The sequence below is a fragment of the Acomys russatus genome, chromosome 2, assembly GCF_903995435.1.
Source record: "Acomys russatus chromosome 2, mAcoRus1.1, whole genome shotgun sequence".
NCBI lineage: Eukaryota > Metazoa > Chordata > Mammalia > Rodentia > Muridae > Acomys > Acomys russatus.
The window spans coordinates 67,557,158-67,582,220 of record NC_067138.1 but is presented as its reverse complement, the minus strand read 5'-3'; the positions used below and the strand labels follow the sequence as shown (position 1 = coordinate 67,582,220).

Here is a 25,063-nt window from a genome sequence, read left to right as displayed (position 1 = left end):
TCATGCACTCCAGCAGTTCATCCATCGGATAGAGGTTGGGGTGGGCCAATTCAAAGCCCTGGATGTGGGCCTGAGAGGTATCTGAGCTGGTTAGCCTACTGGCTCCCCCATCTCTCACACTCTTGGGGACAACTCACCAGAAACCCTCACTACCTGGGACAGCTTTATTCTACTGCCCAGGCAAGGATTAGGGCCCATTCTCCCAAGTGTTGTAGTCAGTGAGGGACGTGGCCAGTTCTTCCATTTTCATGACCCTAGGGCCAGCTCTCCTGCCTACTATAGATGGTGAGGGACAAGGGAGGGGAGAGTGGAATTTTTTCCTCATCTATGCCACTATACCCAGCAGACAAGAGGCAGGACTGGCTTTCCCCATGCTCAGGCCCTCAGAGTTAGCTTACCAGCAACCGCTACATCCAGGGCCAGATCTACTGTGCTGCCCAGGCAAGGTGCAGGGCCTGCTTTCTTGAGTACTGCAGCAGGTGAGGGATATGGCCAGCTCTCCAGCCTGCTATAGGTGGCAAGAGGTTGGGGTAGAAGCCATCTCTTCCTCATCCATGTCACCACCTGGCAGACAAGTGGAGGGGACAGCTCTCTCACACTCATGCCCTCACGATGGCTTGCCCCTGGTCAGCTCTACTGTGCTACCCAGGCAAGGTGTGGGGTTCACTCTTCCAAGTGCTGCAGCTGGTGAGGGGCAGGGACAGCTCTCCTTCTCTCATGACCTTAGGCCAGGTCTCCTGCCTGTCACAGGTGGTGAGTTGTGAAAGGGGAAGAGAAGAGTGCTAGGGCCAGGCCTCCTATACTTGTATCCTCAGGGGATGGCTCACTCCCAACTCTGGCAATATGCAGAATTCTCTCTGGACTACTGCAGTTGGCTAGGTGCGGGATCAGCTCTCCTGCTTGCATCTTCTGCCCCTCCCCCATGACCAGCTCTCCCATGATGCCCAGGTGAGGGTGAGGCCAGTTCTGCACAGCTCTCAAACAATAACATGTCCCTAGACCAAAGACATCTTCCGGGCCTTTGGTAGTAGCAGACCCCTGCTGCTGCAGGGCCATGGACCCAGCTGTGGCCTCCAGTGGCAGCCCAGGCCAGGACCCCACCATGGTGCCAGGTGGCATCACCTGCCACTCACATCAGGCTTTTCTTCACTACCCTTCAGTCACCAGTTCTCCCTCTCTTCACTGTGCCCACATCCTTCTGTTTCTCTTTCTCTTCCATTTCTTCACTTATTTGTTTCTTTTAGTGGTGCCTGGAGTCTCTGAGTGTCTGGGATTGTCTCAGTAGTGATCGTGGGAATGCTATGCCCTGCTTGTGCATTATAGAGTGGGGTAAGAGTCATCTTGGGCAGGTCGGCCCTACGCCAAAGGCCTGCCTGGGGCCCGTCTGGTGGTCATCTCAGGCTAACTCCCTGTCGGGATCCCATGGCATAGGTCTGGTGGTCGTCTAGGGCTCACTCCTCTCCCTGCTCCCCCAGTGACCCTATGCAAGGGTCCTCTGTCTCAGGCTAGCTTCCATCTAGGATCTTCAGTCTAGTCTTGGGCTTACTTCCCATTCTGGGAGCTGTCAGGGGCTGTGTGGCACCAGGCTGATGGTTTTCTCAGCCTAGCTCCCTGTTCGAGGCCCAGACTAGTGGTCATTTCAGTTTCACTTTTTTCAGGGACTGTTAGGCTACTAGGCATTCAGATGGCCATAGGTCAGAGCAGAGCACAGACATAGCCTCTCCCCTGTCTGCCACCTACTGACGCACAAGTGACATAGCACCCACACCTGCAATGCTTCTAGGGGGCAACTCTCTTCTTTTTATAAGGATGTCTGTCTCTGAATTAGGGCAGTCTAGAACGACCTCATTTTAAGATCTTTTACTGCATCTACAAAGAACCCTTTTTCCAAGTTAGATCACATTTACAGGTGCCAACTGTGAGGACTAGCATGTGTCTTTTAGGGGGCCACCCCTCAGACACAAAGACAACTATGAGTTAAGAGAGGCCCTGTCCCCTTGCTACATCCCATGACTCCTGCCACCCATCCCTGTGGGCTTTTTTGGTTCAATCCTTCTGTTCGCACCTTTGCTGAGGGATATGGCTGACCATCCTTGAAAGACACCGGCTCCACTTGACAAGAGATAGAGATGGATGATACTGACGGAAAGGCATGCCTCAGCCCCAGGCAGTAGCTCTAGTGGCCAAGTCACTCACTGGCCACAAAGGTCAAGGCAGCCAGAATGGAATGGTGGCACTCTCGTGAAGGTCACATGGGAGGCAGTAGGAGACAATAAGAGGTGAAGCATGAGTAATCACAGGATTTAACAAGACACTGTCGCTAAGAATCTCACTCAATGCTGAAAGTCGGGACCTAACAAAACAGACATGCTGCAGCACCCTGGCATGGAGTAATCCCTCCCCATCATCAGGGTCTCTTTGGCTCACAGTCATCCTACTGAAGGAAGAACTTCAAGGCAGAAACCAGTCAAGGCCTCTCAGCTCAGCCCCTCCACAGACCCAAGTATCCTGCTCTGGGTGATCTTGTTGCCTCTGCCCTGCCCTGCATGAGTTCCCTTGCCTTCTAGGCCTCCTCCTGCCTGTCAGCCTTGCTTCATCTGTTTCACACCGTTCTTGATTCTGGCCCCCCCCCCAAGCGTGAGCCTCAAATAACCCATGCTGGAAAGAGGTGAGGCCAAGGAGACCTCTGGAAAATTTTCAGGGCCACTGAAGTCAGAATCAAGCACAACCTCTCAGAGACTTTATTTTTGGACCTCATACCACCAGTTAACATGCGTAAGAATAGATGTTCGGAGGCTTTCTAAGAATGCCCATGTACGCAAAGGCCAGCATGGCCTGGTTTCAGAAAGTAACCCTGAATTCCATTCCAGGAATTGAACAGTCTCACAAAGCCTTCAGTTGCTAAACAAAAGTCTCAGTGACTAATAATAAAGGCTTAATGGTGCACATGTCTTTCCGGTGTTTATACTTCGCCGACATTTTCCACTCTGAGCTGGGTCCCTGCCAAGACTATCACATTCCAATACTTCTTGCTATATGATGCCTGATGTGTATTTTATTGTTCCCCCAATCATCGTGGCCATAGAATTTGGAGTTTATGACAGAAACATGAGGAATGAATTCAATATTTTGTCTTCAGCCTGTCTCCAGATTAAGGATATTTATTGAAGGCCTACTGTCTGTAGTAAATTCAGTCAGACTAACAGAAAACAGGCCATACCCTTATGGCATGGCATAGACTTGTTTTGAATTAGGAAGAGACAAAGGCAGAGAGGAGAGCGGCATTAGACACCAGCCACCTGTGTCCTTCTGGAGTCTGGTCACCTAGACAACAGGAAGTGGCTGGAGGCTGGTGATGCTTTTATGAAAAAGCCTCGCAGCATAGCTCACAACAGTTTAAGGGATGAGGAGAGAGTTGGAAGGAGAGGGTCGGGCCTTCCTATCTGCAACTAAAGAACAGTTAGATGGGACAGCAAGGAAGATGGGGAAGAAGTCGCAGAGATCCAACCAGAAGGACACAGGGCTTACCTTGGGTTTAAGTCATCATTCTCATGAGGCTATTTCCTCAGCATCTAAGTCCCTACATTATTCTGAGGGGTAAGTGAGATCGTGGATAGCACAAAGCAGTCACCAAGTAGATGGCATAAAGTGTCTGAAGAGCGGGACACCATTTTGGATGCAGTCACCCTCATGTACCAAGGGCATTAAGCAGGAATCTTAGTTGCAAACATAGAAACTTATGGAAGGAAGGGGATGCAGTGGGAAGATATTAACTGGCTCACACCATCACCAGGAAAGTTGTGGAACCACATTGATAGATAGGAGCTGGTAGGGGCCTAAACAGCATTTGATCGCAACCCAGTACATGTGCAGAATGAGGTCTGCTCTTGGGCACAGAGGACCAGCCCTTGTGTCATGTCCATTTGTCTCATTTCAGACATGGATGCTATTCCTGAAAAACACTGCCCATGGCCACCACTCATCTTCCACTAGAATTCACTCTGTGCTTCTTTGTCCCTAGCGCCGCACTCTAGGCCTGGGGAAGGCTGTCCAAACTGAGGCTGAGATCAGCATTTCAAAGACAGCTGCAAGAAAATTTCCAGTGTTTTCAGTTTTCCAAATGAAACTCCTTCTAGCCAGTTTATGCAATAAGAAGATGCTCAAGTTTGGGTAGTTTATAAGTAACAAAATGTCTCCTAGTTCTGGAGGGTAAAGTGCAAGGTCAATGCTCTAGGACTTTGTGGGTGGTAAGGCCTTCTTTTCTGTTTTGATTCTGGCTTTTGGGACAGGTTATCATGTAGCCCAGGCTGGCTTTGAACTTTATGTAGCAAAGGTTGACCATGACCGCCAGATGTTCCTGCCTCCACCTCCAATACACACAGATACACATCAGCACGCCTGGTGAGGTTTTATACTATAACCTTCCATGGCAGACAGGCAAAAATAAGCCGAACACAGCCTCAACCTCTCACAGGAACACTAACCTTCATTGAGTCCCTGCCTGCCTCCTCAGCAAGATCGCAATGACAGGTCACAGAGATTCAGCGGTCATTGTCAGCCCACAGCAGAGGTCAATGCTGCATCCCACCAAGATGAAAGGAATTTTCCCACACTTGGAAATGCAGTCAAAGGTCAGCCAAAAGCATGACAAGACAATAGTATCACTAATTGGTAAGAAAGCCCATGTGGTGAGAAAGGGGGGAAATGGCTGCTGGAGCACACACACCTGTAAGAAAGCACTGGAGAATCTGAGACAGGGGGATCATGAGTTTGAGGCCAGGCTAGGCTACATACCAAGATCCTGACTGAAAAAAAAAAGTAAAAGAAGAAAAGAAATGACAGGTCTATGAATGATCAAACATAAAATCCTAGATCATGGTTCTACTTTCAAATGCTCAACAAAGCAAACATGTTAGCAGCTTTCTTAAGATACAATTTACATTCCACAAAGTTCACCTATTTAAGTTTTACTATTCAGCAGTCTTTAGCATAAAGTATTATGCAACTATTATCTGTTATAAACATCTACAAGCCTTTTGGAGGCACGCAAGTTTTCATTTCTCTCAAAAAGAGATGTAGTAATTGACTTTTTAGGTCATTAGGCCACTCTGGGCTTATTATTTTGAGTAACTGCCAAATGGTTTTTCAAAGTGGCTGCACCATTTTACCTTTTCAGTAATGTAAGACTGTGTTCCATTCCCCCATATCCTTGCCAGCATAGGGTCTTTGTCTATTGTTTCGAGTGTAGTCACTTTAGTTTGCAAGAGTAATGAACTGGTTTTTAAGTTTGGCTGTGTGCATCCAAGGAAACCTAAGCTAAATGTACCATCATTATCACCACTATCACCATCATCACCATTGTCATTATCACAGTCACAATCATTACTGTTGTTGTTGTCATCGTCGTCGTCATCATCATCATCATCATCGCCATCACCATCATCACCATCATCACTCTCATGGAGTCAAGTCATAAAGTTCAAAATATAAAATGTTTTTTGTTTTACTTAGAAACTGAAATGATGCCTTTCTTTAAAATCTGAGAACATTTTCTGGGCTAGCATTAACCTTCAAGCTAAATCTCACCCCGCCCTTTGTGCAGGTTTGATCTCCTAATGGAAAGACACAGGTTGGGGGCATGGTTTATTCCTTCATTCCTTTCCTCCTCCAGCGGAACTCAGGGCCAAGCAGAGAGACTGGGAAAGTAGAATGATTCCATCACTATTGTCACTGATGACTCATTGGGCTCAGTTGCATTGTGCAGTAGGCGCTAATATTATTCTCTTCATTTGACAAAGCTAAAGGCTCTGGGAGTTCAAACAATTCAAATAAAGGCATGCAAAAGGCAGGTTCGAGCTCAAGTAATTTGCCTTTTCTTTAAAAAGAAAAAAAAAATCTGTGATCTTCACTACCATGCTATATTTAGAAAGGGACAAATATCACCTTACTTAACTAGGCAGCTCTCCCACAGGGAGGTATTTCACTTCAATTGCTGGTTCCTTTTAGAACGTGTGACACATAGCAATAGTCTACCCCACTCAACCCTCATGGTGAGTCATCCCAGAAGGAAAGAGAAACCTGTTACAAACAGAAACAGGGATGTGGCACAGCAGGAAGTAGGTGACACCTTGCCTCCTGGTGCTGAGTCAGTCGGGCAAGGTAATCTATGGAGGGACGGCATGCTGAGAAGTTTGCAGAAAGTTGGCCTGAGAGTCAAGCCAGGTACCGAAAGTGTGGGGGACGGTGGAACCTGGAAGCAATGGTTTGCAGGTAGAACTAGAAGTAAATAGGAACAGGCCGTGGGATGTGGGAACTATGTTGGGGGACCTTCATGTCCTCAGGAGGAACCTGCCCACTCATTTGATACCATTCACAGTCATGCATAGCAGTCATAGGGTTAATCTCTTTACATATGACCTTACTAGGCTCCTGGAACCCTTAAAGATTAAGTCGTATGTGTTAGCACTGTAACTCTCCAGATGTGGTTAGGGAAACTGGACCAAGGTCTTGTCGATGGTTAGAGAAGAGCCTGATCTGATTGATGCTCACAGCCATGCTCTCACATAGTTAACTCTTCTGGCTCTCAACAGCTGGGACTGGGGCCAGGGGAGCAGGAATGCCTTACAGCAGGTCCCTGGAGACCTGTCAAGTAGGAATGAAGAGGAAGCCTATGGTGCACTGTGAGAGCTGAGTCCAAGGTGGATGGAAGCTCAAGGGACTCTGGGTCTTCACGGCTGTATGTTGTCTCTTGGAACCACTCAGGGCAGAGGAGCAGGAAGGACAAACCTCACTAGGGCCCAGCTGGAGCTGGAAGTTGTCACAGGTGGGAAGGCCTGGAACCACATTCAACACCTTTCCACATTCGACCACACCTATGTCAATACCATCAACCTTTATAAGGGTGAGTCTACAGTCTAGGGTCATCTGGTTTTAGTCACACAACAGACATAGCAAGGGAGGCTAGGAACAGGGGTTCATCTAGCTGTGGCTTCAGAAGTGTTATAAGGACGAAGACAATGAGAAGCAGCAGCAGCATGTGCCAGTCAAGCAGCAGTGCCACCACCCTGCTGCCCATCCCCTTCTTCAGGCTCTTCCCAGGAAGATATTTTCTTCCTTCCAGCCCCTGGGCACAGGCATCTTCTACCCTAAGCTCCATCCCAAGCCAGGAAGTTGTCATTTTCTTCTTAGACTGGTCCCTACCCCACCGTCCCATCACTGAAAGGCTTGGAGTATGAGGCCCGAGACACCCAGGCCTGTGCAAAGAAATTTCTGGAAGAAACCAATGAGTCCTTCCCCAGTGTTCTGAATTGCAGAGGACTTCTGGATTTCCCCCTATGACACTCAGGAGAATAGAAGTGACAACAAGGCAAAATTAAGACTGAATCTCATATTCCCAGGCAAGTATAGGGGCTTAGAGAACAGAAACATAACTATAAGAAAATGTCTTATATCCAAGGATGATATAATTCAACTTTTTATGTAAATTAATTGAAGCATTTTCAGTCTATCACTCAAGTAAATAGTTTTCTTGCCTTTGTAATAGCTATGAATGATATTTGCCATCAACCAGAGTCATTTACAAATATTAAATTTATAGAGTTTAGTGTATATTTATATCTCTGTAGAGTTTCTCCCACTGACACCACTCCTTTCCTTAGATAATGTTTTTATTTCTGATATGAATAAACAATCACAGTTATTCCCAGGGATTCTAAATCTGTCCCTAGAGCTGACAATTTGTCCATTTCTTACTTTTTTGGCACAGAACAAAAATGTTTTTTGCACACAACTTTGTTATTAGTCAACATTATTTTGAGACATTTAAGACACGATGAAAATATCATAGAAGCATATTTCCTGAAATATGCAATAAACATCCTAGATGTAATAAGGCACAGTCTATGATCTTATATATTGAAACCAAATAAAAACAACCATCCTGAGTCACAAAACAGAAACAGACCAAGCTAAGACTGTTTACACCAAATAAAACAAAATAAATTATCTTGTGGTGAATACATTTTCTTGGGAGTGTTGACCTGAATGCTTACAGATCCACAAAAGAGAACTGTAAGTTATTTTTTTCATACATTTGAACTCCTAAGTTTAACCAGATGGAAAACACTTTAACAAAGTGATTTTTAAAAAACCACTCCATTATATCAAAAGACTTTTTTTTACTAACCATAAAATAATATAGATTGTTTTATTATGTCCAAATACCATTTTATATCTCAATCTTACATTATCTCTTAAAATTTGATACTTAGTTCAAAATCTTCTTTTGAACATTTCCTCGTCTATAAAAAGTTGCATTTAGTGTCAGTTTCCAAGTGTGCCTCATGCACGATCCCATATTCCTTTCCTGTCTTGATTCCAGCCATGTTATTGACCGAATGCATTTTGCAAGCTAGAGTCATGTTTTGAGTTTTCAATGAAAAGACTATTTTATTGCTATTAATTGCATATTCCAAAAGCACAAGATGGGGAGTAGAGGAGAGGAAAACCAAGAAATGATGCATCTGCTTTCCTGGATTGAAGGATATTCCAACTCAAAGACCCCTGGGTAAGACAAAGCAGCCAGAAAAGTCTTTAAATAAATCCATGGGAAGGATGCCAAGAACTTTTTAGAGCACGCACTGAGAAACAGCCTGGTGTTTCCAGTGAGGTCCTGGGTATGTAACTGCAAGCATGGAGTGAGAGCCTGGGGGACTTTTGAGATGTGGAACGGCTGAATTCAGAAAGATGCTGGGTATCTTTAAGGATTTTGGCTAAAAAGTCATTTTAGTCTCTTTGCTTTTAAATATCTGTACTGAGTAAAGAGTGAGAATGGTATCGTTTTGATCTCTTATCATTTGTTATGATATTTTAATATACTATCAAGGTAACATCTGGTCACAGAATTGCTCCTTCTTCTGTCACGTGTGAGCAGCCGTTCTTAGCACCTTAGCTCACTCCTTCCTGAGCATGGGGGCATTTCTGACCATTTACTTTCTACCGTGCTTTCATTCCATCATCCTGGAATACTATGTCTTACATGTTTTCTCATAGTCACACTCCTGGGAACATATGGATATATTCCTGATGCAATAATCTTTCATTGTATAATTTTGTTTAACCATCCAATTTTGTAGTCAATCGTGCAATTTTCATGATTATAAGTAATGTTGTAATAAACAATCTCATAAAAAGTTCTCTTATTCACACCTCTGATTATTGCCTCAGGATAAAACTCTAAAAATGGAATTGCACAGCCACTCTGCAGTAACTGCGCTCAGCTTTGGATTTACACTGTCTAATTGTGCACCAGCGCCAGAGAGAGGCACCAGTGTGCTCGCTTCTCAGTAGCACTCCACCCTTGTGACATCCTACAATCTCGACATTTTGCCACTATCATGAGTGCAGATGGTCTGTCTTTAGTGCCGTCATCCAGCTGAATTAACTCTTTGTGCCTCCTGCTCATTCTTCTCCTAGATGTCTGTCGTTAAGTCTGAACAGGGGCCCACCTTTCAATACCCACATGCCACCAAAGTGTCATCTCGTGCATGCATGTTATACTTACTTACATATCTGTATGGGTATATATATACTTGCAAGCAGGTGTGTGCATGTGTGTGCACACGAGCATGCCAAGTGCACATGTCAAGGTCAGAGAACAACTTGCAGGATTTGATCCTCTCCTTCACCAATGGGTCCTGGGGACTGAACTGAGGTGGCCAGCCTTGGCAGCAGGCACCTTTACCCACTCAGCCACCTCAACGGCCTCATCTCACCTTTCAAGACAGAGTCTTTACCTGAACTTGGAACTCACCAATTGGCTTGACTGGCTGACCAGCAAGCTCTAGGACACCTCCTGTCTCTATTCCCTACACTAGGGCTATATAGCACACTCAGCTTTTTTACATGGCTGCTGGGAGCCAAACTCAGTTCCTGTGAATCAGACACTTTATCAATAGAGCTGCCTCCCTAAGCCCCCAGAGTGTCACCTTGAGCCTTTCAGTTTTGTCCGTGGTAGTACATAGAATTTTACATTTTTATGTAGTAAAATTATATATGTAAATATGTACTCGCATGGTGTCAGATTTCATGGTGATTTCCTTTGGCGTGTATGTGCATGCACACGTGCAAAAAATGACATTTGCTTAGTTCCTGGTTCTCAGAAAGACTTACCAACTCCTCAAGGCTCTGTTTACCAGCATTTGCTTTGACTCTTGAACATGGCAAGGTATATCATGAGACCCTAACTTAATGCTAGTGAAGGAAAGAGCAAATAAAGAAATGCCCGCCTCCCACACGATGCAATCATACCAGCCTCCCTGACCTGTGTGCCCTGGCTGTGTCATGAATTTAGCAGGATGAGCTAAGAGGTGGAGAGGAAAGAAGTCCAAGTGAAGTGCAGTTCTTTGTCTGGTTCAAACAGTAGCTCCCATGCTGGTGAGGCTGGAGAAAGACAAAGTCACGTAAGGGGTTCTCCATTCTGGTTTCATGGAATGGACAAAGGAAGAAGTCTGAAATATCTTCAATTATGTTTCATCTACACAAAGGCTTTTTATGCAGCCATGACCTCCATTTTGTGAGGCAGAGGCTTTGTAGTCTCAGGTCTGGGTACTGGGTGTTGACATCACTTTCCACACATAGCTCTGGAAGTTCAGTATGGGGACATGCGTGTGTGCATGCAGACATGCCTGGGTGCAGACATGGACATGTGCAGACACGCGTGAAGGCAGAGATGAACATGTGTAGAGGCAGGAGGTTGAGTCTGGGTATCTTTCTCAATCGCTCCTTCTCCTCACTGTTTGAGACAAGGCCTCCCACTGAACTTAGAGATCCTCCATTCAGTTATTAGTGGCTAGCAAGCAAGTCCCAAGAATCCTCCTGTCTCAGCCTCCCTTGCCTTGCCGTTGTGTTCAGCTTTTTACATGGATTCTGGAAACACAAATTCAGGTTCTCACGATTACACAGCCAGCACTTGTCCACCTGGGCCATCTCCCCAGCTCACAACATGCTATCATGCACCATTAACGTACCATTCACCACAGGTGTGTATGCATAATTTCAAAGTAAAGGCCAAAGCTAACTAATATGGATCCAATGTCTACTTGATGGCAGGTATAAATAGGGTAGAAAATCAATCACCACTGAAGCATTGACATGAATGCTAACTGAATGAAGCTCAGAGAAAGCGCATTGTTTGAGAGATTTGGCATTTTGGGATCATTCCCTGACCTAGTATCTAGTAAGTAAGTTAAATAAAGGCACAAGGAGACTGCTTAGACATTAAATGGTTTTCTTTCTTTCTTCTATTTCTTCCCCGCCCCCTCCCCAAACATGATTTCTCTGTGTAGCCCTGGCTGTCCAGAACTCACTTTGTAGACCAGGCTGGCCTTGAACTCACAGAGATCAGCAAGCTTCTGCCTCCTGAGTGCTGCAATTAAAGGCATGTGCTACCACACCCGGTTTACACTAAATGCTTATAAACAATTTTTGTGCTCCCTTCGAGGACTTTAAAAAAACACATATCTCCATTAAGCGTGCTGACAGCTAACTAATAAAGATCTAACCTGCTCCTGAAAGCAAGAGAAAACATTCATAAGAAGTAACATTCGCTGGGCCCTGAGTTATTTAATAGCATTAGTGATTGTTTATGCCTTAATGAAGTTGAAATAATGTAATGTAACATGTAATTTATTCACACAGTGGCATAAAAGATAGGAAAAAAAGAGAATAAAGCCCATAGTAGATGGTGTCCACTTTCCTCTTGTCTTGTGAATCCATGTTAGGCCTCACTGCATCAAACAGGCATCTTTACCACACTTACAGAGATGCTGAGCACATCTAATCACATCTGTGCAGTGACCTTTCACTGTTGGGAGCACAAAGGTCCTTGCACTCACTGGTAAGCACTAGGGAAACCAGGAGTGTTAAATAAACATGGTTGTCTCTTCATAGGAAGGCCGAGAATGAAGGTGCCTAGTAACCTAGGTAACCCCTGCACCATGTGCAGGGCCAGGCTGCACCTGGCTCCTCCAAGCTCTCACAAGAAGGACCAGAGGTTACTAGTTGTCTATAAGACCTCTGTGCCATCTGTGTGGCCAGGGGCTCCCCCAGACTCCCATACACCTGGCATATGGGTTCTTAGGCAAGTGATTTATTGAGAAAGGCTTGTAAGAGAAAGAAAACATCTGCCTGGTGTCACATGGAGTTCTCGTACATACAAGTGCAGCCATGCCCAAATTTTACATGGGTGCTAGGGATCCAAAGTCAGGTCCTGATGCATGGGCAGGAAGCATTCTACCTACTGAACTATCTCCACAGTCCCTTAAAATAGTTTTCCAATCCTAGATGTTGTTTTTTATAAATAACATCCATATTTCTTAAGTCTCCAACATAGAAAAAATTCATTGATGATTTTTTTCTCTTGACTTTCAGGGGTGTTTTTTTTTTCTCTTTTAGATCCAAATCTTTAATTCAAATAGAATTTATTCTGTATAATGAACAAATAGAAAAAACTCAATCACTATTGGGGCAGTGGGGCAGAGACTGCTATTGGCCTTTCCCCGCTCCTGCCTAAAGAGCTCCTGTGGGCAGCTGCAACACTGCTCAAGAGAAAGGCTTAAGGTGATGCAAGGCAGGCTCCAAAGAGATCCATCAGCCCAACTGCCTGCCACACCTGCTGCATGCAGAGTTGAAACCTAAAAGAGCATCAATTTCAAGGAAAATGAAGACCAAAAATGTTGCTGTGGAAGAAAACAAAGATACAAGAGCTAAAGCCATTCCAGGCACAAAGATTTTTGAGGAAGATGACTACATGAAAAATGCTGGAAATGGAAAAGGCAAAATTAAGAAGGAACCATCCCTAAAGTGGAAGCTGAGGAAGTAAAAGAGCAGATGGATGAAGATGCAAAAGATGATGGAGGAGAGAGGAGCAATGACAGCAGAAGGAAAATATGATGAGAAAGGCCAGGGGTGGGGGCTCAATATACAGAGAAAGGAGGTGACAGAAAAGAGGACAAAGATAAAACAAGAAAGGAGAAGATGAAAAGAGAAAAGAGGAGCCAGGAGTGGTGGCACACGCCTGCAATCCCAGCACTGGGGAGGCAGAAGCAGGTGGATCTCTGTGAGTTTGAGGCCAGACTGGTCTACAGAGTAAGTTGCAGGACAGTTAAGGCTACACAGAGAAACCCTGTCCCTGGGGGTGGGGATGGAGAGATGGCTTAGTGGTTAAAGGCACTGGTTCTGAGTTCAATTCTCAGTGACCACATGGTGGCTCACAACCACCCGTAATGAAGTCTGATGCCCTCCCTGTGTGATACTCTCTTCTGTCATGCAGCCACACGTGCAATATATTTATTCTTAAAAAAGAGATGAAGATGATGGAAAAGAGGATAGAGATAAAAAAGAGGAAGAGGACAGAGAAGAGAAAGATGAACCAGAAAAGGGTAAAAAGGAAGAGGAAACTGGATAAAGAAGGAAGAGGAACAGAGAGAAGATGGAAAGGAGAAAGATGATGAAACCAAAAAGGAGGCAGCTGGAGAGGTGACTCGGCAGCGCTGGCTGCCCTTCCAGGGGCGCGAGTTCAATTCCCAGCACCCACACGGTGACTCACAATCATCCATATAGTCCCATGGGATCAGATGCCCTCTTCTGGGTGCATATGTAGATACAAACAGAGCACCCATATACATAAAATACATAAATAATAAATCTTTAAAGTAAAGGGTAAAAGATGTCGGGTGAAGGAAATGAAGAGAAAGATAGAAATAAAGGGGCCATCTGGAGAACAAGCTGAAAACAAAGATTTCCAACAAGATGGAGGAAAGGAGTCTGAGTGCTGTTTAAGACTGGTCTACGTGGGGTCACAGCTTGGTGACACGTACCTTCCTGTTGCGATGTTAATAGAGATAAGTGTTTTATCAGACATTCTATAAACACTGCTTTTCTTCAGCATCATTCAAACTCAGGACATCACAGGGACTGTTAGATGCAAAATACAGGATACGATGCTTTTGCACACGTTATGACTACAGTAGTGTAAAACATAAGACGTAGACCTGCGAGTTTGTCAGGCATTTCACTGTGTGTAACTGATGTGCTCAGTCTTTGAGTTTTAGTTTTGTTCTTATATGTGATGGGTTTGCAAAGTAGAAGAATTCTAAAAGAAAGCTTTCGGTTCAACTTCCCTTTGTTTCTTTAGGTTGCCCACAAAGAAGAATTGCCAGTACCAAAGAGAACAACTGTATTAGTGGTAGCTTGGAAAAAATGTAAAGTTTCATCTTCATTTTTCGAGGATATGAATTTTTTTCAGGAAGGCAGTTTTGCTTATACATTTTGTTGGATGTATAATGAAACAGTTCTACAAAGTTTTTTGTTTGTTTGTTTTTTAAGGAACTGATTAGGGATCAGAGTTTTTATACTATTTTTCCAGATGGTATTCCACTGTCCCCAATACTATGCATTCATCAAATCAGAAGCTCCTCGTTAATGAAATTAAGCCCACATGATTGGATGGACTGCAGCACCATCGAGAATCTCTTCCTTCATAATGACCTTTCACCTAGCTTGGCCTCCCTGCTGGAAATTTTCGGTTGCAGTTGTTCTAGGTTTTAATGTTAAGAGAACAGCAACCAGCAATTTGTCTTCCTTGTGCAAATCTCATCTGCTCTAGAGAATGTAGTTTTATTTAGACTGAAAGTTGAGAAACCTGATTTTTTTCTAAGCATTGCTTTCCATTTACAGATCAATTTAGGACAAACATACATTTGATAGTATTGAAAGTCTTCCCCAAGAGCATACATCTATCCAATTTAATTTCTGTGCTTCCTAATAATGCTTTGGGGCTATGTCTCGTATACTTTTTGTTAGGTTTGTTACTGGGTATTTGATCTTTCATGGTGCTGCGATGAATGGGATCAGTTCCATTACAGTTTAAAGCTCATTTTCAGTCTCTCCTAATTCTAAAATAAATCCCTATGAATAAAGTGTATTGGCGTTTAGGTGAGTCCAAATTTTAAGAGCAAGTGTGGAAATGGCTCAAGAGAATACATAGTTTAGGAGGCAATTGTGCATGGTGTGTAAAGAGTTTTAGACGATGCTGTCTTCTCAGTCAAACACGCACGGCCAGAGTCTTCAGTGTTCTCATCCCGACCAGGGAGGACATTTTAAAGGGTCACTCTGAGCTGTGTGCTCCATGGCATTCCTGACTTCCAGGAGACAAATCCGCTTGGTATTTTAAAGAAAGACTTGTGAACTTATTTGTTTGTTTGATCAGAACTATAAATCTACAGATTGAAAACACTGAGTTCTAAACAAAGTAAACAAAGGCAAAGCCAGGCCAAGGGCCATAATACCAAATTTCTAGAAGCCAATGATAAAGAGAAAACTCTTAATATGAGCTACTAAAGAGGAACATATTATGTAGCAAGGAGACAGGCAACTAATATTTTCCTATAAACAACAAAAATGTCTTTCAGTCTTTGAAATACCAAAAGAACATTCTAGAATTCTTAAATGTAGAAGATATCTTTTAAATGAATATAAAATAATTCTTTTTCTCATAAGACAGAGGTAAAACAGATTTGTATAACAATAAATGGCTAAAGTGAGTTCTTTACGTAGAAATAAAATATGTTTGATGAAAATTTAGATTGCACAGAAGAATAAAGGATAGTAGAAAAGTAAACATAAAAGCAAATACAAAATAAATGTAACTTATTAATAACTTTAAATTTAACTGATGCTTAGGAAATAAGATGAACAGCAATAACAATGCTATAACAAGACGCAATGAGGAGGAAAAGGAGGCATATGTATGTAAGTTGTCACATTATTTTTAGAGTTGCATAATGTTATTTTAATAGAGTATATTATTGGTTGAAGGTAAATGTGATGGGTTTTTAAATGCACATTACAAATGCTATAGCAACTACTTAAATGTATGCAAAATGTGTAGCAAACAAACACAGAGAATGGGATCGTTAAAACCAGCTAATGTAAAAGAAAGAAGAAAACATAAAAACTTGAATTTCAAATAGAAAACATCAAGCCAAACTGATAATTACAACAATACTGACCATCTAAATATCATAATTTAAAAGAAATAGAATGCTATATTGGATTGCAAGAAGCAGGAATTATGAAATCACTCTGTGCTGTTTACATACACACACACACAAAATAATACTGTAAATATAAAGACACAGAGGCAAAAAGAAGACATGAGTTTGTGACGAGGATGTTAGGGTAGATCTGGGAGATGCTAGGGGGAAGTTGGGTGAAGATTATTTAAACACATTATATATATTTATAATTTTGATATGAAGCTCTCAAAAAACAAATATAAATATTATATTAGAAAAATACAAGGACATTAAAAGTGAACTAATGGAAAAAATTGTCAGCTGAAAACACTACAGGAGACTGAAACAGTTTATCTCCCAGGATCTGTGAGGCACAGAGTTAGTAGACATAGCTAAAATACTCAAGACAGGATGAGTGCCCGCTTCCTATCCAGTCAGACAGTGATGCAAGCTCTTTCTCACTGGCTCCGCTCTTGTGCTGACAGATTAGGGTTGTCTGAGGAACATAGATTCACTCTAAGTATATTAACATATGTGTATAAATCAAATGTGTAAACTCACACACCCAAGGCTGGGGTGCTTGAGAGAACATTTGTATACTATATATTATTGCGTTTATGGTTTGATCCCTAGCGATTACAAGCCAGCTACGACTTTTTCCCATTGTCCCTTCCACTTTCCACCCTCTCTGCTTCCTAAGAGCCACTAGGCCTCTCCTGAAGGTCCTTTGAAGTCATTTTCACACCCTTGATCTGAGGCGTTCACATCCATTCTTCACGATAAGAAGTGGCTAGTGTGCTTATGCACAGAAGGGCCTGCCAACTTTCTCAGAACATGTAACAATATAAAGCCAGGATCTTGCTTCATCTCATAATGGTACAGAAGGTGCTAGTAACTCACAAGCCATTCCCATGAGTGCTGCGTGCATACTCTGGAAGATAGCTCTTAAGATTTGCATTGCCCATGGGGATTCTGCTCAAACTATTGCACTAACCAAGGACAATACAATAGTAAACATCAAGCCCCTACTCTGATCTACCCAATGTACAGGACATTCTCCATAGTCATGTGGAGAGCGGGGACTGACTCTGACATGAACTCTGGTGCCCCATATTTGACCATTTCCCCTTGGTGGGGAGACCTGGTAGCAGTCAAAAAAAAAGAATAAGCAGGCTACCAAGATGAGACTTGATAGCCTATGACTATATAGTAGGGGAGGAGGGCCCCCTCGGTCATAGATCTAGGGGAGGGGAATAGTGTGAAAACAGGAGGAAGAGAGAAATGGAGGATACAAGTGATGGGATAACAATTTAGATATAATCTGAATAAATTAATAAAATTTTTAAAAAGATTTGCATTGCCTTAAGTAATGCATATTTACTTACTTGGAATATTTAATCACAGGTATCCCTATATCTTAGGTTAACCTATCTTTAAAAATATTTTTGAATTTATTTTATTTTGCTCTATGTGTACGACTGTTTTCCCTGCATGTGTGTATACAGACCACGTGAGTGCCTGTTGCCTGTGGAGAGCAGAAGAGAGTGTTCGCTCTCCTGGAACTGGAGTTAGGGGTGAATGTGAGCCACTGCATGGGTGTTGGGAACTGAACCTGGATCCCCTGCAGTTTGAGTAAGCATCTTAGCCTCTGAGCCATTACTCCAACCCCTTAGGTTAGTAGGTCACAGGCTAGAATATTTGGGTCAAGTTTAAATGGTAGCGGCAGACTGCCCCAGTGAAAGGCCTAAGCTATAAACTATGTAAAAGTCTTCATGTCTGAGACCCACCCCATGGGAAAGAGTCAAACCTGTCACTATTAATGACACTTTTCTTTGATTGTAGACAAAAGCCTAATATAACTGTCTTTTGAGAGGTTTCATACAACAGCTGATGGAAACAGATGCAAAGATCCATAGTCAAACAATAAGCCAAGCTCGGGGAGTTCTGTGGAAGAGTGGGAGGAAACAAGAGGGGACAAGAACACCACAAGAAGACCCACAGAGTAAATTAACTTGGGTCCATGGGGGTTCACAGATACTAAAACACCAACCAAAGAGCATGCATGGACTGGACCTAGATCCCCTACACATATGTAGCAGATGTGCAGTATGGTCAACATGTGAGTCCCCTAACAATGGAAGTAGGAGCTGTCTGCAACTCTGATGCCTGCCACTGGCTCCCTTTCCCCTGGCTACGCTGCCTTGTCAGGCGCCAGGGGGAGAAGATGTGCTTAGTCTTGCTTCAACTTGAGGTGCCAGGGTGGGTCAATACCCCATGGGGGCTTCCTCTTCTCTGAAAAAGGGGAGGATCAATGGAGGGATGGGAGAGTCAGGGTGGGACTGGGAGAAGAGGAGGGGTGCTTGGATTAGGCTGTAAAGAGCTTAAATGAGTAAATAAATAAATAAGTCTCTGTGTTATTATTTGTATCACTGGCAGATCTGAGAAAGGCCACTATACTGGTATACTATGCCTTGCCCTCCTCAGGACACTAGTATACTGTGTGTGCCCTCATCAGCACACTAGTATACTGTGTGTGCCCTCATCAGCACACTGGTATACTGTGTGTGCCCTCATCAGCACACTGGTACATTGTGTGTGCCCTCATCAGCACACTGCTACACTGTGTGTGCCCTCATCAGCACACTGGTATACTGTGTGTGCCCTCATCAGCACACTGGTATACTGTGTGTGCTCTCATCAGCACATTGGTATACTGTGTGTGCTCTCATCAGCACATTGGTATACTGTGTGTGCTCTCATCAGCACACTGGTATACTGTGTATGCCCTCATCAGCACACTGGTACACTGTGTCCCTCATCAGCACACTGGCACACTGTGTGTGCCCTCATCAGCACACTGGTACACTGTGTCCTCCAGACACTGGCATGCTATGCCCTTCTAAGAGCCTTGGGATTCTGGTATACTGTGCCCTCAACAAGGCTTTCTAGGTTTTCCTGTCCTTCTGACCAGATGAGAACTTGAAAAAGCACTGCAGTGAACTCCTGTGGTGTTTATCATGGTTAGGCCTCTCATTCGAATGTGATTCTACAATGTCTATATTCTCCCTCAGGTTGGGGGGACATTAATTCCCACACTGCTGATAGTGGATGTATAGAAAACTACGGTGTCTTAGTCAGTGCTCTTTTGCTGTGAAGAGACACCATGACTTTCTTAGAGTTTCTATCGCTGTGATGAAATACCATGACCAAAAAGCCAGTTGGGGAGGAAAGGGTTTTTTCAGCTTACACTTCCACATTGGTGGAGGCAGGAACTGATGCAGGGGCCATGAAGGGATGTTTTTTACTGGCTTGCTTCACATGGCTTACTCAGCCTACTTTCTTATAGAATTCAGGACCATCAACCTAGAGATAGCACCACCCACTGTAGGCATAAAGTTATGGAATAATTCAAACGCTGATTTCTGTACCTGCTCCATCCCCAAATATCTTGTTTCAATCCTTATTCTGAGAATCTCCTATCTTAATGTTATGTAAACACAGCTCCCCAATTGTTCCCTGATATGCTAATAAAGCAGCTGTTGAACAGGGAAGATAATAGGGTTTGTCTTCCAGCCAGCCAGGAGAGGAAGAGTCAGAGGAGGAAGTAGGAGATTCAGCCTCAGGCAGAGGTCAAAGAGCAAGGGGGGAAGATTCAGCTGGAACAGGGAAAGACACAAAGAGCAAGTATCTTGGCGACTTTGGCAAAGAGGAAGCCAGATTATCATAAAGGGTTAAGAATAGAGTAATAACTGTCCAGTTATTGTGTTGTAAAGTTTCTAAACAACAACAACAACAAGAAGAAAAAACCATAATTGAGTCTCAGTTATTTGTGTGATAGCTAGGTTAAGAGAGAAACTAAGAAACAAGCTCAGTTTTATAAAAATAACTGTAACAATACATACTGATCTAGACCCTCTCCCATCAATCACTAACTGAGAAAATGCCTTAAAGATGGATCTCAGAGAGGCTTTTCATCAACTGAGGCTCCTTCCTCTCTGATGACTCTAGCCAGAACAGTAGCCATGACAACTCTGATGAAAGAGCATTTAACTGGAGCTTGCTTACAGTTTCAGATGTTTAGTCCGTTATCATCATGGCAGGGAGCTCGGTGGCACACAGGCAGATACGGTGCTACAGAAGCAGCTGAGAGTTCTACATCTGGATCCACAGGCAACAGGAAGAGAGAGATACTGGGCCTAACCTGGACTCTTGAAACCTCTAACCCTACCCCCAGTGACACACTTCCTCCAACAAGGCCATACCTACCTCAGTAAGGCCACACCTCCTAATCCGTCTCAAGTAGTGTCACTCCCTGGTGACCAAACATTCAAATTTATGAGCCTATGGGGACCATTCTTATTCAAACAACCACATGGAGAAACCTCAACAATGACCATAGCAACTGGAGTCTCAAGTGCTCATGAGCAATTACTACAGCAGGACACACTTGCTGTGCTTTTCCTTTAAGCTTCAACCTTTTCTTATCTTCCCTTCAGCCCTTAATTTCTTGGCAGCTTAACAAATCAGATCATTATGTACTTTTCAGAAGTGAGCATTTATTTGCCTTTCATCCATGCCATAAATATTTATTAGCATCTACATTTCAGAAAGTGTTTTCTTGGACCCTACTTTCGGGTTAATATTGCTGCCCCATTTCAAGGGAGTCCAAGTTGTATTATCTCAAGAGGAAAGGTGCAGTAGAACTCCCATAACTCTTGTGGAGCTTGAGGCTCTATCCTGGAATCACATTTCAGCGGCACAGATGTCTAGTGTGGCCTCTCCATTGATGTATCTAAGAAGCTCTTTCCAACTCTTTGAAGTACAATTTTGAAGGCCCAGATTGTTGTATATTTCTGAGACTATCAGTGGACCCTGAGCTGCAACAAGGCTCTGCACACCAGCCTATGGAGACTCCGCTTCCTAGGTCAGCACTTTACAAAATTTGGCCCAGGGACCAACACCAAACTACAAACCACAAGGTAAAGACAGAGATGGAGACTTCACATTCATCAAGTTTTGTAGCAAGTTAAATACAACCTGGGTTAAAATTTATATAAAATAGAACCCACCTGTTTTAAGTGCATAGTTGAATTAATTTTGACAAGCATATATAAATGACAAATTATAGAATCATGGGGTTTCCATTATAGCCAAAATAGAGACCACCTACTCACTTACTGTTGGGCGTTTGGATTGCTAACAAGTCAGGGCTCTTGGGAATTAAGCTGCTTCAAGTACATGCACACAATTCTTTGAATGTTTGTAGACCCCCCCCCCCATTTCTCAAATAAGGAATTGCTAGGTCATATGTTAGATGCACATTTATATTTTTTCTTAATCTGGAAAAATAAGTATATCTGTTCAATTTATAAGTTTATGCATTTATTTTGTATGGCTTTAAAATATTGAAGCAATTCATTTGTGAGGAGTGCTGGACAGATATTTTGTTAAATTTATATAATTTATTCTTACTGTATTTTACTAAAATACTAGCTATCAGGACAGCCCCCCATCTCTGTCTGTCTCTGTCTCTCTCTGTCTCTCTCTGTTTCTCTCTCTCTATCTCTCTCTCTCTGTCTCTCTCTCTGTCTCTCTCTCTGTCTCTCTCTGTCTCTCTCTGTCTGTCTCTTTCTCTCTCTCTCTCTCTCTCTCTCTCTCTCTCTCTCTCTCTCTCTCTCTCTCATGCACACACACACACACGCACTAAAGACTATGGAAGAGGAAGCAAAAAGATTGTAAGAACAGAAGTCAAGGAGGACTGGAGAGAATGAGTAATTTTTGGACAAGACGGCCCATGAACTCATGATCTGATGGCATCTGTGGTTGCTCTCAGAAGACCTGCCCAAGATGAAGCCAGTTAGCACTCAAACATGGAAGGAAAATGGGGTTCACAAGCCTCCATCCCTAACTCAGGGGATATTGATAGTTGATGACTTCTGGTGGAGAAGTTAATTTTCTTTAGGCCCAATGGGTTTTACCATGCTCTAATAGATGGTCCCACACCCATGGGTATAGGGGTAGCAACCTCTGGAGTCAGTAGGCTACTAATTAATAAAAGCTGAGATGAGTGGGATGATCTGGGAGAAGTTAGAGGGAAGAATAGTGGTGAGTATTATCAAGATACATTGTACAAAGTTATTGAAGAATTAGTAAATATAATATCTCACACACACATATCTGGCTGTGATGGATTCATAATATTTCATGAGCTGATTACTCACCTCAGAGAGTTTGAAACTTTTTGCTCTGGATGACAACTCTCCCTTCTTGCCTTTCTACCTGTTAAGTCTCAGATTAAAAATGCCACTGAGTTTTATACTTAAAAATAGAACCAAATGCCCCTTGCTGTAAATATTGAGCCATTCCTACAGACTGATATGTATGTGTATATGTATCCATATCTATATGTGTGTATACATATGCATATATATTCTATTTCAGGGCATCTGGAGCAAGGCCTGCAGACTGGCACCTCAAATTTCTGCAGCCAGCTTTAGTGTACAATCAGAGCAGAGAACCACTGCCCTAAGTATTTCAGGGAGAGATGCTCTTGAAGAGCTATCATCTCTGAGGTGATCTAGAGATATGAAAAATGCTTGGTTCAGAAAATAGAAGAGCCTGGCATGAGAGAGGATTCCCCCTATGAAGAGCTTGGCAGCAAACAGCAGCTTAACTTGGTTTCAATTCATTGGCCTGGGAGATGCTGAGATTCTTCTTTGCACAAGTCAAGATGCCAGTGAGAGAGGCTAAGACACTCTAATACCTGTTCACATTACCAAGCATTTGTGTGCTTTGGGCCCTAAGATGAGCACTTTACATGCAGTGTAATTCTTCCCTTTCTTTGTGGGTTTAGTTTCTATTATCTCAGTTATACTAGGTCAACCACAGTCCCAAAGTAGTATTAAAGATTTGAAATGAGAAATTAAGCTACTTTAAGGAAGATAGACCATATGCCCACAATTTTTAATGCAATTACTATAATAATTCAACTTTCTGTTGTTATTCATTTCTTACAATGCATAATTTATAAATTTAACTTTATCACCAACATGCATATGTTGAGGGAAACAGATATGCTGTGTTGTGTATTAGCCATAGTTCCAGAGGTTTACAGGGTGAGGGTGTTGGAATGTGTCACTATCTTATCACAACTGATGCCATTCCCATTTTACATTTGAAAACACCGACTCAGGGAGCAGTAAGTCACTGGCCCAGGGTCACACTCCTTACTGTGGGAGCAAGAATATGAGCACAACTGGGCCCAACTCTGCTGTAACATTCACAGCATATGGCTATCTGCCTCCCGCCTCTATCTCTAGCTTTATGTGACCTTTATGTGTCTCAAACCTCTCTCTGCTGTTCTCTAATAAAGGACAGCTGACAGTGAATGTAGGATCCACCCTGAGTGACACATTACCTCATCTTCATATCTTTGTTGCTCAACCCACTACAGAAGGGAACTCAGAGACAAAGACAAAAAGTCAGAGATGAGGAGGGACACATGATAATAACACATCTCCACTGAGTGCAGAATGCAAAATGGCACTGGGCCATTGGGTCCAGAGTCTGTAACACAGTGAGAAAGACAGAGAGAGAGGTGAGGGGGTGGGGCAAGTGTTTTCTCTGGTCCTGAATTATTATGTGTGAGGGGAGGAAAGCCACTGAGTTAAAATATGACTAAGCCCTTTCCTGCTATAATATGACATGACTCTGCTCATTCGAAGGCCAAACATGCCTTAGATAAATGATTCTATAAGAAGCATGCTACAGCAGAAGACATAATGGTTGAGTTATCTAGTGAACTGTGTACAAGGCTATTTTTTCCCCAAGAGTGAGCAAGGCAAAGTGACCCAGAAATATCAACGCAGCAAATATTGTGAGAAATGCTACCACTGATATCATTGTCAAAGTTGTTTCACAAATTGTGTTGCGCTATCTTAAGCTGCCAGGCTATATTATCACTCAGTGTGTGATGATCTCAGTTGTGGTGTATGGCACTGTCAATGGCCCCTATTTCTCTCTCTCCCTCTTAAAAAAAAAAGCAAAAAACAAAACACACACACACAAAAAAAAAAAACCTAATAGGACAAAAAAATGCTAAAACAAAACAAAAGGTACACACACACACACACACACACACACACACACACACACACACACATATATGTATATATTGGCTAACTACTCCTTGGCATTGAGGCCTGCCCTGGAATGTGGTTGATACAACCAGTGACACTCTGTTGAGAAACAGTTGTTTTCCCTTTGCCAGGGTGTGTCAATTGCAAATAGCTTCTGGGTTACCTGTGGGAGCATGTGTTTACTTCCCTCACTCAGTTCTGGGACATCACCTTGCTTGAACTTGTGTAGGTCTTGTATGTGTTGCCAGTCTCTCTGAGTTAATGTGTCAGTCCTGCTGTCTCTTGGAGATGGTTTTCTGTAGTGATCCATCACCTCTGGTTCTCACAATCTTTCCGCCTATTTTTCTGCATAGCTCTCGAGTGGAGTTTGATGAAGACATCCCATTAAGATTGAATGTTCAAAAGTTTATCACTCTCTGCACATTGTCCAATTATGAGTGTCTGTGTTCATTTCTATCTACTACAAGAAGAAGCTTCTCTGATGAGAATTGGGGGAGAGGCGCTGGTTTATGGGCATAGCAATTCATCATTAGAAGTCTTCTTGATGCTATGTCCCTTAAGTAGTAGATTTCCCCCTAAGCCTGTGGGGCTTATCTCATCTCAGGATCTTGGTCTCATTAACAGTGTCAGGTATGGGCTCCATTTTATGGAGTAGGCTTAAGTCCAATCCAAGCAGAAAAAAGTTTGGTTACTCCCATAACATTTGTGCCACTATTACACCAGTTTAATCTTGTAGGTAGGTCACTCTTGTGGGTCTCACAATTTGTAGTTGAGTGATATTACCTTCCTCCTCTGGTAGCATGCAGAGTTCTTCCACTACCGTAAATACTAGTCAGTAAGGGCAAAGCT

General features: G+C 43.1%; 1 non-coding gene across 1 annotated transcript; it reads right to left on the bottom strand.

Moving 5' to 3' along the window:
• Positions 1-1,660: 1,660 nt before the first annotated feature.
• LOC127207746 (small nucleolar RNA SNORA17) lies at positions 1,661-1,791 on the bottom strand. Its single transcript, XR_007832964.1, has one exon. It is a non-coding gene; the product is annotated as a small nucleolar RNA SNORA17 (small nucleolar RNA).
• Between the last annotated feature and the right edge of the window lie 23,272 nt (positions 1,792-25,063).